Source organism: Triturus cristatus, chromosome 3_2, assembly GCF_964204655.1.
Source record: "Triturus cristatus chromosome 3_2, aTriCri1.1, whole genome shotgun sequence".
In the NCBI taxonomy this organism is placed as follows: domain Eukaryota; kingdom Metazoa; phylum Chordata; class Amphibia; order Caudata; family Salamandridae; genus Triturus; species Triturus cristatus.
Window position 1 is genome coordinate 564,633,769 of NC_140584.1, and position 15,296 is coordinate 564,649,064.

Consider the following 15,296-nt stretch of genomic DNA (forward strand, 5'->3'; position numbering starts at 1 on the left):
AAGGAAGTGAAAAACGACGAGAGGCCAAGCTGAGTAATTTCAAATAGGTCCTTGTAGAAATATAAAGGACTGAATAAGAAATTGAAGTATTTGGATCACCTGATAAGGTCTTAGCTCTGGTAGGAAAGCTACAAGAGGCGGAGTAGAAGAGGTTAAGTCAAAAGACACGGTTAATTTTAACAAGATGGCTAACATAGATGATAACAAGAGTAGATGTACCTTTATGAGAAGATGGTGCAAGACATGTTGTTGTTGTACAGGATTATTAATGCTTCTTTGGAGCGTACTTGCTCTTTTGATCTCTTTCAAAGTAACTTTAGATACATTAGAGGGACATACAGAAAATATGACTAACATAGTGAAAAGTTCACAAAAGGTAATTCCACTTAAAACAAGCACTGAGCACATGCACAAGGATAGGTCAATAACTGATTTTTCTAGCAATGTTTTTTCGAAATTATTGTATGAATATGTAAAAACGATGGACGTAAGGGATTGCTATGTTTGCATGCAATTACCTGCCTCTGTTTCAGAAGGGGTGACTTATCATCACCTCCCAGCAACTTATGGAATAACGTAGCGTTTTAACTAGCATATTTTATCAAATAGGGAAATTAGAGTATAATCTGTCTAATATAGATAACATTCTTGGACAATTGCCCATGAATAGTGAATTAAATCCAGCTAAAGCTGCTAATGTATTAGGTGAGATTTTTATAGAAACTAAAGAACTAACTTTAGATTATATTTTTAAGAACAATTTAACTTGCAGTTTGAAGACAGAAGAGAAAACATTTTTGGATATGGTTGAAGAGAGGAGATTGAAAATACACAAGAATGCAGAAGGACATAAAGAAGGGGAAAACATTTGGGAAATAGATGGGAAAAAGGAGACAAAGGGTGATGCTAGACCAACAATAGCTATAGATTCACCACAGAAGGGCACAATATGCATTATGAGAGAAAGATCCCAATATGATTATTACTATATAGGGACAAGTGAGTGTCATGATACATATTTTATTGCATCTGGATGGGGATTTAGAGGTGGAGAAGATCCAGTTTTCCCTGGACTGTACTATATTTGTGGGAACAAGGCTTATTACAGGTTGCCCGACCATTGGTATGGCACATGTTATGTTGGCCTGGTCTTTCCAAAGATCTTTCACATGGATAGAGTAGAAAATAGCGGACCAAATAACCTACTAATGCGTAGCAGGAGAGAAACCTGGTTAGAAATTGTAGGTGATATTTTTGGAGCCTTGATACCAGCGGTGGGAATATCTTTGAATGCAAATTAATATTCGGAAGTTGTCCACCATAGTGGATCGCTTGTCAACAAGCACCGCTGGAGGATTTCTCGTGGTAAACACTGAACTGGTTGCCATGCGTGCTATGATTATGCAAAATCGACTTGCCCTTGATATCTTATTGGCAAAAGAGGGTGGAGTCTGTGGAATGCTGAAAGTTCAACATTGTTGCACTTACATTCCTGATGAAAGCAGAGATCTAAAAGTCTATATTAAGAATATTACAGAATTGCATGATGAAATAAAACCACTGGAGGTTGAAAGTATCTGGACTAGAATTAGTAATAAGATGGCTGCTATTAAAGCTTTCTTAGGTAAACTAGGTAGTACTATAATAGGGAAAATATTATTTCCATTAACATGTGTGATTTTCGTACTATTAATACTTAGATTAGGATGTATGTGTTGTAGACATAGAAGAAATAAAAAGAAGGTTAAACGAGAAATTTACAAAAAGAAAGAAAAGAAACCAGAAAGAGATCTTAATGAAATAGAATTGGAAGAATGGAAGGAGAGTATGTATGACAAGACCAAAAGAGAAGATGAAAGGGAAACAGAATTTTGATTGAGCAAGAAAATATTTCGAATTTCCGTAAAAGGGGAAATAAATTGATTTTTGTGGGTTTTGTTTGTGGTGATAAAATCACCAAAGGGGGGATTGATGGAGCGGATAAAATGTTTTCTTTTTATACCCAATCCATTTATATAAGTTTATATTAAAACGAATAATAATTAAATCTAATAACTAATTGAATTACGTGATGGTACTAAACCAACCTTATTAACCAAGGGAATACACGTGGGAATGCATTTGCATGGCTAAAATAATAAGTGAACTAAGTTTGTACGCATATTAAAACGATAAGTGTTGCTTAGGCAGTGTTAATGTGATTTGCGCTTAAATAATCCAGCATTAACGGCTTTAAATGTTGCAGATGGCTAGATAAATGCATACACATAAGGGTATTAGCAAGGGAATAACACTGTTTTAATCATTTCCATGTATTAATTACGATTTTGTGTTTCTTTGCTTAAAGTTGACTATTCTGGCCTACCAAAAGATGGCCGCCGACTGAATCCTAACTAAAGTACATGACTTTATCAGCCGAACTATGGAGAAAGGCGCCTGTACTGACTTCGTCCGTGTCCTCTCCATGACCTGTCAGACCATGGCCATGAAGACTACCCTGGGCGAGGTGCCAATGTCCCTGAACGTGAAGCAATTGTTGCCAATGGGGAAAATGAACTATCGACATCCACCTATTTCCAACAGACTGATACATTTCTGACCTGGGAACAGCCTTTCCCATACGCCTAAAGTAGATCTTCGTCCACATGAGAAAATCTGAAAATGTTACCTAAAGTATTGAAATGCATTTGAATTCAGCCAATCAGTGGCCTGGGAATAAAGAAAATGTTTCTGTTATATGTAAATTTTAGTATAAATATTAGTAGTCTAGAGAGGGAATTTACCCTAGCTGATCGATGCTACTCTATGCGACACTCCATGCTGCTCTTCGCTAGAGATCTTATGCTGACGGAAGAGGACGGAACTTTAGGACTCTGATGAACTTTCTGAGGGCCAGTTCTGACTTAGAAAACGACAATTAGCCAGAATAGGTAAATATGACAAAAGATAATATTGCATTATTAGGATTTAACCTGCATTTTAATTAGATAAAGAAAATCATTATTTGAAGAACTGTTTCGGGTGATTATTTCTTTGAAATGTTTTATTGAGTAAATTAAGAGTTAAGTGCTTAATCAAATTCACTATCAACTAAATGATCCGATCGACCTCCGGATGGAGGAATTGTTAGGGTAATTCAGTAGATGTGGTTTCCTCTATCCAAATAAAGAACTGTAGTTCAGGATTTGAGATCCCTCTGTAGGCACGGATAGTTTGAGAGAATGAATGTTGGTGTTATGGGCCCCACCAGCATGTGATGTGTGTATGTGTGTGTGACCGAGAAATCATTCCGTCCGTGGAAGCAGGGGAAGATTTTGTGTTCTGAACTGCACCACTCTATCGAGCCTCGGTGCCTGCAGGTCTTGGTTGGACCTGAGTGCCTGCAGTAGGTCCTTGGTGAAGGCCAGATGTCAGATCCTCTCGCCCCTGCCGGGACTCTCCTAATGCATATATTGTTGTGCCTGCTGCATTTCTGGAGATCTTCATGTTTTATCTGCAAGTCTGTCATGTGTTCCTCAAGTGTTTGGACTGTGTGCCACGCCATCTCCTGGTCTTTGGTCCCTGCTTCAGTGGTGCATTGCAGGTCATCTACTCGTTATCCCAATTCCATTACTTCTTTATTCAGCTCTAGTAGGCTCGATATGAAGTTGGTGTGTAGTAGTCCGATGTCAGATATGTCCTGCATGACTGGTGCATTTAAAAATGTTGCAGTTCATGCTGGGGGGTCTTTTGATTGTGAGTGACCATCCGCTGCATTACTCCACATGTTGTTGAACACAGAGCTCTCCTTACAGTGTTTTCTCTTGGCCATCGTGCAGACGAGTCGGAGGAAGCCCCAGGGGAACTGGCGTTGTGGTCTGTTGCAAGGCTGGGGATCTTTACCCCCGATATGAAGTTCAGTACTCACTCCTCTAAGTTAATGGCCGTACCCTTCCTTTTTGTTACAGAAAAAGCCTTACAATGGGGGGAAAATCATCTGGAGGTTGCACGGTAGAGTCTAGCTGGGTGCACAAGTTGGGTACCCACTGCAAAATGTTGGGAGGGGTATGTTACGGTCTCGTTACAACGTGTCCCACTGATGCATTTTCACAGACCTGTAGGGGCTCTTCTTTGTTGTCTTTGCAGGGGGTCAGGCTTGCTCATAGTCTCTTTAGTGGGGCTAGTGTTCCTATATTTCCCAGAGCTATCTCTCCTTTATCCACTCCTCCAGTGCAGGTTGTGGTTTCCTAAAAGCCCCAGATTCTCACCACATTTCAGCTGTTCGGGCTCAGGACCCTAACATTGTTCATGGGCCTCCACTGGGGTGGGGGTCGCACCTGCCACGTATTTAGAGGTAATATCCTCTATTGCTCCGACTTGCTGAGAAGGAGGAATCTTCCTCACCACCCCTTTTGTCGGCGCCCAGGGTCGAGCCGGCTCTAGGTTGGCAACGCTCCTGTCCTTCACTCACTGGTAAAAGCCGCCTTCAGCCACCTAATCTGTGTTGCCATTGCAGGTCAGTGGAGGGTCTGCTCAGTTTTCTTCTATGCGGGGGCTAATGTCTGCGCTGACAGTTTGAGCTCTTGTGCTGCACCGCCCTTTCGTTTATTATTAGCCTGGGCCGCCCTTTGAGCCAAAATGGTGGGCGGAATGTCACCAGAGCATCAGTGGTGCTATTGGGTCAGTGGCTGCAAGGTTGGGCCCTGTCCACCTCCCCAGGATCTTTCCTAGGGCTGCACTCTCACCCAAGGAGCCACCCCTACAGCAAGACTCCAGATAGGTGTGCTTCCCATGGGCTTTTGTGACCAAGGTAGAGCGGAGCTCTAGCAGCAAGCCTCTGGCTGCATGCTCGGCTATCCCACGCCCCGTCTCTCTGTTTTAATAGATAATACAGAAATGATATCTCACATGTGAAGATTTTGTGAGGCAAGTTTGCATGTAATAATATAGAATGCATGGAAAGTTATTTCTGATTCCATAACTTCCCTGTCAAGTGAACACTTACCTGAATAAATTCTCAAGCAACACAAACTCCTTTGACTTACATAGGCCTCTGATACAATTTTTAAATAAATACCAGTCATAACATCATCAGTGAGAAGTATTATTTTATTGCAACCTCCTTCAGCACCTGGAAAGCTGTGTCCTGCACAGTTGTTGCCTTGAACCTCATGTTTAGGCATCTCGGACTCCATTGCCAGTTCATATGTGATATAGATAAGCATTTGTGGTTTTGTTCACTATCCCGTAGGTATTTGGAGACTACAACATTCAGTCAAAACCTATGTAAAAGGGTTGTGAGACTGTATTGTAGCTGATCTATCTTTCCAGATTTTACAGTTATGGTACTGCTATGTACATTATTGAAATGTAGTAAAATTGTTCTCGAAGGTGTTTCTGGTTTTGCGTATCTCATTAGAAGTGGCTGTCAGTTTGCTTTACAAAAATAACAAAAAGATTGAAGAAAATATAAACAACAAATGTTGTACAGTAACATAGAAAAATAAAAACCATTTATGATAAGCAAGGTAAAGTTATAAAGCACCACATAATGTAATACAAGCTCACATATAATTGTACCAATAACTTAAGACACAAATATTAGGGGTGCGTGGAGCTTGTTGAGTTTTACTTTTTGGAGTTCCGCAGAGTTGCATAAAAACACTGCGAGCGGGTGGAATTCCGCACATCATGCTGCTCGTGTTGATTTTTAGCCTGAGGAGCTTTTCTGCACTTTAAAATCAGTGCGAACTGAACCATGCAGGGTGCCAGAGGGAGCTGCTTCTTTCTGCTTCTCGAGTAGATTTTCTACTCAAGCAGCAGCTTTCTCAACATGACCTGCCCTGAACCCCCCATTAAGAAATCTTGCCGGGAGGCATTCTAGCACTTTAAAATCTCGCTAGGAGATGCAAATTCTCGCTCACGCTCACCAACTTAACTGTGGCAAGCCGCACACGAGAAAGAACTCTGCCATGTAGCACTTGGCGGAGTTTCACTGAAACTTTGCGATGTTCACGTAATGCAGAGTGGGCAAAACTCTGCAAACTCTGCCGGCGGAGGGAATATTCCCCCTACCCCCTAAAAAATATACAAAAGTACAGGTTTGATCAAGCCTTCATGGACAATTCAACATCATTATATGTTTGGCGAGCATGAAACAAGTTAGAAATGGAAGTGGTGTTGGAATCCGTGGTGTATCATATCAAATTTCAATTTTCTATGTGAAGGGATCTTGGACCTTGGCGGATTGTTAAAATGTTCTTTGTGTTTTTGAAGATTGCCTCTTCCAGAAGAGTGATGGAGCTCCATAGTTCCAGGCACCCAGAAGTTATTCCCCTTTTGCTCCTAGTGGTTGTTCTGCATAAAACATGAGAGTTTGAATATTTTAAAAAGTTTGAATATGTTTCAGGTGTCAATGGAGAGCTACTACAGTTTGATAAAGATAAGGGAAATGCGCTCATGGTGTTTCCTTCTTCACTACAGCCTCGCTGTAGCATGTAGGCCCGTTTTCAGAGGCACAAAGTGTATTTTAGAGTTCCCTAAAAGCAGGGGGAGTCTTGCTCGATAGAACTAGAACCTGGACTGCAGTATTAAAATCTGATTCCGGGATAAAAGATGGAATGCCTCTACGGCATGTTGCTGCGGGCACTTTTAGCTTTACTTGACATCTGTCTGTAGGTGGCTTGTGGTGTGGAAAGCAGCAGTGCTCCTGTGACCTCTGTTCATCATTGGAGTAGGTGGGAAAACGTTTTCTTAAAAACCTTACTTGTGAACTTAGCAATAAAATCTGTTGCGTTTCCACTCTTTGTTGTTTCAATTGGTCTGGTTACCTGTATGTATTGTGGAACTAATACTTCCATATTCTCACTTCAGAGTTCCTTCCTGGGAAAGTGGGAGGGCTTCAAAGACGGCCAGAAAAAGATGCTCTGATCATTTAGACAGTGTCCAAACTATAAGCTTCGCGGTACAGGTACTTTTAAACACCCAAACACTTTAACCTGGATTTAGGAACCATGGATGTATACCAAAGGGTGGATGGTCAATCCCTATTAAATTCTATTATGCCAGAACACCTCAAAAGACCGAAGGCGCTGTCTAAAGAATAATGTATCTCCTTGATCGCAATGTACCTCATGCAAGAATTAATGGAGTGTAGGGCATAACAGTAGAACACTACTGTTTAATTTAGTGATTTATTTATTGGACTTTTGCAATGCACTGCCTGCAGAATAAAAGTTCCAGAGTATGGATTTCGGGTCATTGTGAAGGTGCAAAATCTGTGATGAAGGGTGTGATGTATCTCCAAACAGCACTAGGTTGAAATTGTACGGCCCATTTTATAATCCTCCAACATGACATTTGTTAATGTATGAAACTCCTTTCCATAGCAAATTTTCCTTAATAAATTATCAACAACGCTCTCTAAGTAGAGAGCATTCTAAAGTAGGGAGCATTCAGGACAAGCAGTGTATTTAATGTGCAAGCTAGGGTAAGGACAGATCCAACTGGATATGTGTGTCGCATCTAGCTAGGTCCAAACAGTGGGTTGATGAGATCAAAGAATCTGGTACTCTAAGTACAAGAATTGCTGTAGCATACATCTATTAACAAGATTTCATTGTGGGGTGTTCTGTGTTCATGTTGGGATAGATTCCTTTCTGTCACACTATCATTGTGCCAATGACATCGCACTATCTGCCAACACCCCCCACGTTGTGGAGATATACATCAGCTACAGGCCATAACTAACATGCACTACTGCAACTGGGATCACCGCCACCCCGATAAACAAATGGACATGGGGCACTTTACGCACCACATACTCTATGCCAATATATTCGTGAAACCACACGCGTTGCTCATTAATGTTGTGACATTTTTGGTTACCGCGTGCATGCGCTACCGAACCGCGCGCATGCGCGTAGTCTAACACTACACGCTGGCACATGCGCTTTGCCACTGACAATGACACAGCACCCAGAAATGGAAACCTCCCACACTACTGCAGGGAGCAGTATTTCTAGACCTGCATCGCGCTGGCCTCACAAGATTCGGGCCGGCGTATGGTGGGGTAGGTGCTGAGAAGCAACTGATGATCAGAAAACCGTGAGTAACCCTGAGCAGCTCACTTGCTTGATGTGATGAAAGGGACTGAGGCAACGTATTTTTTGAGAGTTACTGAATTGTTGGCGTAAATATGCCACCTATCTCCTTCTTTTAGCCCGTGAATCTACGGGGAGACCCAACCGCAGCCCATGGAGTAATTCTCCACGCTACCTTAGGTGAGGGTTTTGCAAGGACTTTGGCTAAGCTTTATGACCATTCCGTGAAGGGGGTTGCACGAACAGCCTGGGTTGGATGCGTGCAAGCATGTCGTGTATATCGCCCACACACTACATGACAGCGCGCCGCATCAGCAGACTGTTTATGGGCGATCACAAACATGTGCATGGCCACTGGTGATAACAAGGTGCAGACGGACCTGGGCATCTCATTCTGGACTCCACCCGGTATAATAAGGCGGGCTAGAGTACCAAGAGTACCCTCACTCCCGCCTGCTTTGGGCGCACTACAGGAAGGGTACTATCTTGGGGGCTCTCGGTTTAGCCTCTGACTTCTGAGGTCTGCCGGGGCGGCCACTGGTTTTAATCCTTTTTCGCCCATCAGATTGCCTGCAACAGTTGTTCTCCCACGCAGGCATTGAACACATCTCACAATCAGTATTGATGTATGTTTTCTGTCTTTTTGTATTTCTCTTTTTACCTCTAGCTCTCCTTTTGGAGTAGATCAACTAATTAGTTGTAGCGGAGCTGTAGTTTGCACAGCTCCGCTCGCTCCATTGACATTGGGGCTAGTATACCCCTAACACCTGCTCTTCCTCACTGCACTTTTCACTTGATATCACTGGTCCTGATGAAGCGCATAGGATCATTATGACCGTCTGAGCGTGAAACATGTCGACCTGACCATTTTTTAGTTACCCAGGGTACATTACTACCCATAGACGTAACCCACAACCTCTGGTTTTTTAGCATGACAAGGGTACCTACACTATTAATAAATTCCTTTTTTGGTATCCCTTAGCCATTTTTATCTCACTACTCACATAGACATTCAGTGTGCAGAGAGGACCCTCCCCACATACCCGCATTCATCTTACGGCTGTTCTCTTAAAAGAACTCCGCAAAAGCGACCCTTTGGGGGGCCCATAGGGCATTGCAGCGAGGCCCGACGAGGAGCAACCGCCCGATGATGAAGCATGACATCCTTCGGGGTGTGTGAGGGCAACAAGAGACAAGAAGTGTCTTTCCCTTTTCCCCATCCCACACGAAGAGGATCCCGGACCTAGCTCTGCTTTTCTTAAACTCCCTATTTTGTACTACTAACTCTCTTTTCGCTGTGAGCGTGACTCTTTAGCACCCACACCGAAGGAACAGTGACCCCCCTCTTTGGTTAAAGCATTTGAATTAGGAGCACAGGCACTGGACCATAATTAGCTCCTGGTCCCCCTTTTGCCCTTTTTTGATATAGATTCCTCCACTCCATCCTCTTAATTCAGGAACTATCATTTGGGGTCATTCTTCTTTCTCATCATCCCCCACGTTCATTCATCTTGCACATCTGCCACAAGGGACAAGCAATCACAGCACTACCTTTTTCCGAGAGCTACCTGAAAGGCACTCTGCCCTCCACTAAAGCACCCACACCCTTCCAAATGCAAAAAGCAAAGGGTCTCTGAGGCTGTCACCAATGTTCTGGGAGGTTGTCACACACATTAATTGAAAATCGGCTGCTACAGCCTCCAAAGACAGGCTGCAAAGCCGATCTGTGCAGTGCTTTACAGCTTGTCTTCCCTGACACAGTGTGATTTTGACTGCCCACCAGGTAACTGTGTGCAGGGAGACATAATCGACTTCCCAATGGGTGACTATATAAAGGGAGCCGAAATCATGTGACACACAGTGGCACCATCTGAGTTGGCAGATCTGAAGTCACCCCTAGGGTAGGCCCTAAACAGCCCCTAAGTAGGGTGCAGTGTATTTAAAAAGATGAACATGTACTTTTAATTTTTACATATTGTGGTAGTATAAAACTCTTAAACTAATTTTTCACTACTACAAGGCCTGCCTCTCCCATAGAATAACATTAGGCTGCCTTATTGCATTTAATGAGTGATCACTTTCAATTGGGAGCAGGTGGAAAAGTTGAGTTTGGTCTCTTTTTTTTTTATTTTAAATTTTTATTTCGACATCAGGCAGAAGAACAGCAACAAAATAAAAAGCACGGCAAGTGCTAGCCCATACATAATCTCTTGATGTCTTATAAATTCCCCCCCCCCCCCGATTCCCACCCCAACCCTCCACATCGCACCCCCCTCCCTCGGGTCCAGAGGAGGTACATTTATACAGAAATACTGCTGATTTTATATACCAGAAAAAAAGGGAAGACATTTGATTTAATTGATTAAAGATGTAACAATAAAAAAATAAAAAAAATAAAGGAAAAAGAAGAGGAATAAAGAAAAAATAAGAATACGTTCTACATCCCCTTATCCTAAATCAATTTCAAGATAATAAAGCTATTCTACCATCAGAGGGGCCGCATCCTTGTTAAGCCATTTAAATACTGGTGCCCATCTGGCAGTCCCTTTCATTTTCACTCTAAATCCCCTACGCTTATATACTGCACTCTCCCACCGGTATGTAGCTAGTAACTTCCCCTTCCAAACATGTATAGACGGGGGATCTTTGTCAAGCCATGCACTGGCTAAACATAGCCTGAACACCGCCATAGCTGTAAATAACAAAATCTGTTTTGGTTCTGCCATTTCTTGTTTACTTACCCCCAAGACTATTACTTGAGGTGTAACATCTACCTCAAATTCTAGTATATTTCTCAAGTAATTACCCAGTGTAATTACCAAGGGGTCAAGTTTAGGACAAGTGGCAAACATGTGCACGCTATCGGTGGCTAATAATCCACATTGAGAGCAGTATATTCCCGACGTCCCGCCCCATCTAAAGATCCGTGCTGGGGTAATATATAAGTTAAGCCAAGTTTTAAAACACTGCACTTGAAGATTGGCCGAAATAAATGCTGTCTGGCTATACCGGAGTGACACCTCGCATTCCTCGGTGTCTGCTTGAAGCGACTCCTGCCAACGAATTATGTGATTGTTTATATCATCGCCCAAATCATTATTATGTAATTTATAAATTGTAGATAAGGTTGGAGAGGCCCCAAGCAATAATTCAAAAAGGGGAACTTTACTACAAATAGCTAACTTTTTAATTAAAAAATCCCTCAGTTGTAGATATTAAAAAAAAATATTGTTCCCTATCCCAAATCTGTCCTTGATAATATCAAAAGGATATACATCCTTATCTTCCATTAAATCCCCGATAAGTCTAACACCTTTATCCACCCATATTTTCATATAACCATCATGAAATATAGGTGGGAGCAGATCATTATTATCTAAGGGGGAGTATCTATGAATTCTACCGATATCCATTTTTTTCCGAACTGCAGTCCACACCCTAAACGCTCCGATCAGTACCTTAAAGTTGACTCTCTTAAAGTAAGCAAAGTCAATATGTCGCATAAGACAACCACGGACTTCGGTTCCAAAAATTAGCTCATATATGGAGACATTGGCTGTTGCTCTTATTGTCCTGCTATGTCTTCCCAGTAACACACACATCTGCTGAAGTGCCGAAGCCCAATAATATAGTTGGCAATTAGGAACTAACCAACCTCCACGATCTCTAGACAATGTCATATATTTCAGTGCCCTTCGAGGACGTTGCCCGGCCCACAAGAATCTAGTGATCATTTGATTCAGCATCAAAAACCATGATTTATTTATCTCCACAGGAATGGCTCTAAAAAAGTATAGGACTTCGGGTAAAAACAGCATTTTGATCACATTGCACCTACCTAATAGTGTTAAATGAAGATTATTCAACCTGTCAAACTCAATCTTAGATTTCTGAATCAGAGGTTCCAGATTAATATTAACAATTTCATCTACGTTAGCACTGATTTTAACCCCTAAATACCTAGTGTTTCCCACTACTCTAACATCGTCCAGATCAGCTTTCTCATTCTTAACTATTAGCGTCTTGCTTTCGTTAAGATGATACCCTGAAATTTTTCCAAATAGAATTGCTTCCCTTTCTATTTCTAAAAGAGCCTCTCTCGGGTTTGGTGTTATAGTTGCTAAGTCGTCCGCGTAAGCTAAAATCTTGGTGCCCCCTCCGATAGTATATAAAGCTTTAATCATATGATTCTCCTCTATTTTCTTTATTAAAGGATCGATATAAACCGCGAACAGTAGAGGAGAACAGGGGCACCCTTGTCGCGTCAAATTTGAATTATTTCAGACGTAGAACCCATCATGGCAATTCTAGCAACAGGTTCATGATACATGCAGCTAATTGCCCTGATAAATCCAATTCCCAGACCCTTTTTTTTTATAATTGCCCATAAAAAAGGCCAGGAGACCCTATCAAAAGCTTTTTCTGCGTCTAAAAGTATAAGAGCCATAGGGTCTCCTGTAACCTTAGAAGAATCAAATAGGGCAATTGTACGCCGAATATGGTCTATCGTTCCTCTCCCAGGGACAAAACCATGTTGATATGGAGAGACTACTTTCTGAATCACTGAGGCAAGTCTATTAGCTAAAAGCTTCGAATAGATTTTTGTGTCACTATTAACCAACGTTATAGAGCGATATGATCCTAATTCATTTAGAGGTTCATCTTTCTTTGGAAATACAACAATATTGGCGGATTTCCATGATTCCGGAGCCATCTCCCTTGATTGTGCATTTAGAAAAAGCTCAGATATAATACCTATCATCTGTGTTTTAAACTTTTTATAGAACTCCCCTGGAATCAAATCCGTACCTACTGCTTTACCGGACGGTATTGAATCAATTGCCTTTGTTATCTCGTCAATAGAGATTGGTGCTTCTAATTTTCTTCTCTCCTCTAGGGAAATCTTCTCAACATTTAGCCCAGCAAAATATTCTCTAAACTCTTGATCCCCTATCTGGATATCATCTGTATACAGATTCTGAGAAAAATTTTGAAAAGCAGAGAGAATATCTCCAGGGTCCGAGACCATGCCCACACTGGGATCTTTGATTTCGCTGATCCGAGTTTGGGTCGTTTTTTCCCGCGTGCGGACTGCTAGCATGTGTCCAACCCTTTCATTACTTTCATACGCCCTACTCCGCCAGGCCAAATATCTGCCAGCCGCCTTTTGGGTCGAAATCTCTATAATTGCTGATCTAAAAGATATAATCCTAGACTGAGCTAACACGGAGTCGCCCCCACTAGAGAGAATCTCACTCAGGTCAACTTCTGCTCTTGCCAAATCGTCGTATAATGTCTGTAATATTTTTTTTTCCCTCCATTGCATTTCCCACCCAAACTTAGATGTTTCTCCTCTGATACCAGCCTTTAAAGTTTCCCAAACCACACAAATACTAGTACTTCCCAGGTTTTCCTTAATAAACCTGGGATCCACTTCTCCATATGTGATACATAATCCCTGACTTAGTAAAGCCCTATTAAATGTCCATCATGACAGTGGAGTTTTTATCTAGATATTTACTTCTAACACCAGCGGGTTATGATCAGACATAACTCTGGGGAATTTTCTAACTCTACTTCCTTGTAAGACCTCCTGTGACACAAAAAAATAATCCAACCGAGCATGTGTTCTGTGTGGTGCAGAATAGTACGTGAAACCTGGATCATTGGCTTCTTGTTTAGCTCAAACGTCTACTAACCCATGCAAACGTTTTAGTTGTAAAATAGCTCTATACACTTTTGGTTTACGACCATTGTACACTGTGTCGGAATGATTGGAGATCTGACAAGTCATATTGATATTGAAATCCCCGCAAATTATAAGGGGCAGAGGCCAGCGTACTTATTCTATCTTGAGCCACTCATACAGTGCTGAATCATCAAGCACGGGTCCATAGACTGAGCAAAGTGTAAAAGCAGTGTTTTCCAAGCAACATTGTATGATTATCCACCTACCCATTTTATCAACATAAGATCGTGGAAATCTGGCTAACCCTTTTCTCACCAGTATGGCCACCCTCTGGTCCTGGTATCCTGTGTAGTACAAGAGATCAGCTGATAACCAGCCAGCTCCAAAAGCCCACTCTTGCTGGCTTCTATATGTGTCTCCTGCAGACAAAGAATATCTGCCTGTAGATATTGAATATCCAAACTGATTCTCCGTCTCTTTTGGGGATTATTCAGACCACAAAAATTAATTGTAGCTATTCTTAGTTTCTTCATTAAAAGATATATTAACCCAGCCGCAAAATGTCCACCCAGTACCGATACCAATGTGTGTAAAAAGAGAAAAAAAAACCCTCTGCCCCCTTCTGGACCCCCTCCACCCCTGAACCCCTCCCCAACCCAAACAAAAAGGCAAAAAAGGTCCATGGACCCTTGTTATGCCTCCTGTGTCATGCTGTGCCCCTTGCCGTTCCCTGCCAAGAGAACATATTGAAAAGTCAAGACCAAACAGTAGAATCAGAAAAGCGCCCTAGGAAAAGAGAAAGAGAAAATAAAGAGAAGGGAAAAACCCTGTTTCCGAGAAAGTTCATGCATATACTCCTTGGCCAGTATCTCTGACGTGAATACTCTGCTTGTGCCTTTGAACGTAACCTTAAGTCTAGGGTGTTTGGTCTCTAAAGAACTGTAATGTAAAACCCTCTTCAGTGGCAAAGTCAGATGTCACAATCTTGAAAATGCCACTTTTAGAAAGTTAGCATTTTCTTGTCTTAACCATTTTGATGCCTGCAGCCTGTATCTTGGGTCACATGAGTAGATGTAGCTGGCAGTTAGTCTTTGTGTATTGTTCCCAGACATTAAGAGAAAGGGTGAATAGATGTTAGCAGGATGGGCCATCTTTCACCTGATGGTGGTGGAGCTCTCACCTATCACACTTGCACATTACACACACTTGCATATCACACAGACTTTGCTGCAGCACACTCACAAAGAGTTTCACAATAGTCTTTTTTGCCCCCGACAAACTGGGGATGGTGCCAGGGTAGGAAGGAAGGTAACTCCGTGTACCTTTGTAGTGACCATCTCCACCTGCTGGGGACTGATAAACATCTTACGGAGGATCAGGCACTATCTGTCTTTCCAGGCCAGGAAACAAATTGTCCTGGCATTGATTGGGTCCAGACTTGATTATTGCAACCTCTAGAGGAAAAGCGGCGCAAATTAACTTTAAAGAAAATAGAAAACAGGAAATGTTAAAAATGTAGTCTGACA